The sequence below is a fragment of the Aplysia californica genome, unplaced genomic scaffold (genome assembly GCF_000002075.1).
Source record: "Aplysia californica isolate F4 #8 unplaced genomic scaffold, AplCal3.0 scaffold00272, whole genome shotgun sequence".
Classification (NCBI taxonomy): Eukaryota; Metazoa; Mollusca; class Gastropoda; order Aplysiida; family Aplysiidae; genus Aplysia; species Aplysia californica.
Window position 1 is genome coordinate 676,066 of NW_004797542.1, and position 3,414 is coordinate 679,479.

Consider the following 3,414-nt stretch of genomic DNA (forward strand, 5'->3'; position numbering starts at 1 on the left):
ACATGATAAACAAAAAGAGATCTTACACAGTTAGTGAAAACCCAAAGAGAAATTACACCCTTCAATACCACTTACAAGAGTCAATGGTCAAAGAATACCTGTTTGTAAAACAATCTTCAAGAACACCACAGACCTGACCAACTGGTTTATTTAAAGTGTCTTCTCCGAAAACAAAACAAAACAAGAGGTTCCCCCCCCCCTTAGAACACATCACGCCCACCATGAGAGAGCCAAGGATGACAAGTTGTTCCATAAAGAGGAATTTTTTTTACAAACTTTCGAAGATATCCTCCTGTCTACAGATGACAATCCAGAAAACGTCAGATCTGCATCAAGTATACACGGAGAACTTTGCAGAGAGGGTGAAAGCCACATTGAGCTATCGCGTGTTCTGCCAAAAGTTCAAGAAAAACAATTTGGGTTTACTTTCAACCAAGAAAGACCAGTGCGACATTTGTACAAAGTTCAAATCTGGAAACCTCACAGAAACAGAACACACAGCTCAAATATGAATATGAGGAAAGCTGCCGCTAGACCAGAGAAGGAGAAGGACAGGGAGGCTGTGTGTGTCCTTTGTATGGAGATCCAGTGCGTCCTTCTGGCCCCATCCCTAAAGACTTCCACCTTATATAAAAACAAATCTGGCTGTACACAATGTTACGACTTAGGATCACCAGAGACGCCAGATGATATGTCTGGTATGAAAGTGAAGTTGGTCTGGGCTTCAACAGTTTTCATCATGTCTGACTCACTAACTGATATAGCAAGTGACTGACTCCAACCACTTCATCATCTGCAGTGATTGGCGCAACTACTAAAACAGAAAGCCACCCTGGTGAGTGCAATGGCCTCGCTGGCCAAAGAGCTTGACATCACAGTTGAGCAGAAATTCTCCCCAAGGGCTATACCCAAGTGGAAGTGGATTCAGTCCATGGCACTATTGAGCGATCGCTAAAAAACGCACTGATGTACATCCCAATGGACTACGTGAACATCATGCTCAAAGCCAGACGCATCCCCAGGCCCTATGAAGTTATGTACCTGGGCCACAGCTTTTTCAAAGATTTCGCAAAGGTCGGAGAGCACTAAACAATCCGTCCAGGGAGAAAAGCAGGCGATCCTACTGTCACTGACTTGCAGGCATCAAAGTACACTCCAGTCTTTAAAATTCAGTACAAGCTGAACTTTGATGATGGATGGCAGGCGCTGCAAGGACGAAGAAAGATGAACACCATGTGTACGACGGTTACTGCTGGACCTCTCTGCAAAGACAGATTGAAGATAACTGCCAACCAGTATAAACATCTACTGGAGTTGAAGGCCGTCGTACCACGATGCTACCACAATTACCATGGAACTTTGCCTCAGTAAGAAGTTTTGAAAGCGATCAAGCCAAATTCGATTATTGTAGAGTCTTTCAAAACAATGGTAACTTTTGTCGTATTTCCTTGTTGTAGCCATAGGCCACAGAGTGAGACAGACATGCTCTTCTATCGTCGAGAAAACTCAATAAAGGAGCAGTTGTCAAGCCACGCACCTTGGAGAAAGCTAGCGCATTCTTTGGTACTCACAAAGTCTTTTTGTATAATAATGATATATCATTATGTAACCAACTTTTCCCAAACCATTTCTGAGGTAGCAAAGCTTTTGTGTGGCTTTCTACTTTCATTTCTTTCTTAATATTACTTTTTCCCAGGCCTTTGAATGGCCACCCAGTGCCAATAGCACCGTGTCGGACACGGTCATAAAGTCTAAAGGCCTATTGCTGCTGCTGCTACTACTGTTGTTTTTGTTGTAGTTGTAGTTGTTGTTTTTGTAGTTGTTGCTGTAGCTGCTCTCCCTTACCCTTCCCACCTCCTGTTCTTCTACTTTAAATGTAATTAATATATCTATCGCTGTGTTCTGATTCTTCTACTTCTATTAAAGGTTCATCTTTGTGACTGCTGTTTTTGCCCGAATTTACTCCGTAGCACTGAAATGGCAGCAGCTGATAGTATGTTGGTAGCAATAATATAGTCCTCCTCCTCTTCCTTCTTCTTCTTCTTACTCCTCCTCCTTCTTTTTTCTCCTTATCCTCCTCCTTCTAACCCTCTTCCTCCTCCTCCTCCTCCTCCTCCTCCTCCTCCTCCTCCTCCTCCTCCTCCTCCTCCTCCTCCTCCTCCTCCTCCTCCTCCTCCTCCTCCTCCTCCTCCTCCTCCTCCTTCGTCTCCTCCTTCTTCTTCTACAAAAGATCTTGACGATTGAAGCAAGTGATCAAATACGTTACCGTCAAGTGTGGCTTGGCTGCACTCAACCAAACTCAAGGCCAGCAGTGGCTTCCTGATAAAACCGGTCAACCCACAAAATTGAGGGTTGGTCGGTTTTATGCAAGAAAATTTGAGCGACATAACCGTCTAACCCACACAGTTTCATTAAAGGCAATTAAAGGAAAAAAAGGTCTACAGATTTTCGGCAGAGTGTTTTGTAGGTGTTTAAAGCATTGATTTATCGTTAGACGCCTTTGTTTTGAAATAAAACAGTTTTTTTCCTTCTCCTGTAAAATTTACCTCGCTGGGGTTAGTCGGTTTTATCACAAGGCCGACGATATATAAATATAAATATTACAATAGACATGTATGTGTGGGTAGCTGGTGGGTGCTCAGGTGTGGCTTGCTCCTTCTTTCCTATCAAACATCTATCGTATTTATCTCCCCTCCTTCTTTTTTGTGTTTGTTACTCTCTTGTAACATCTCTAATCTTCGGCACTTATATATGGCCTTATTGTGTTACAAGTGCCGTAAAACTCTTACGAAAAAAACAACAAAAAATGTATGAATAATAAGCAGCAGTTACATTGTGCAGCAAATCATATGAGGCTCCACAAGTAAGAAATGTTGAAACCAAGAGAGATGCCCGCGAGCTGCTCACATCTACAAGTGGAAGTGGAGCCACTTATGTACAGAATGTGGCAAACTTTTCTATGTCAGAAGTGGTCTCATTGGCCACAGCAGAACAAACAAGACATCGTAGCTTTTAACTATTCAAATTCTTCTATTTTGCTGGAGAAATATTCTCTTCAGCGGATGAATTGGTCATTGTCAGACATTGGCGGACAGCTATAGTCATCATTTTTTTATATATAATGAGAGAGAGAGAGAGAGAGAGAGAGAGAGAAAGAGGGAGAGAGAGAAAGAGAAAAAAGACAAGAGAAAGAGAGAGACAGAGGGGGGGGGAGGGAGAGAGAGAGAGAGAGAGAGAGAGAGAGAGAGAGAGAGAGAGAGAGAGAGAGAGACAGACAGACAGACAGACAGACAGACAGACAGACAGACAGACAGAGACAGACAGACAGACAGACAGACAGACAGACAGACAGACAGACAGACAGACAGACAGACAGAGAAAGAGAGAGAGAGAGAGAGAGAGAGAGAGAGAGAG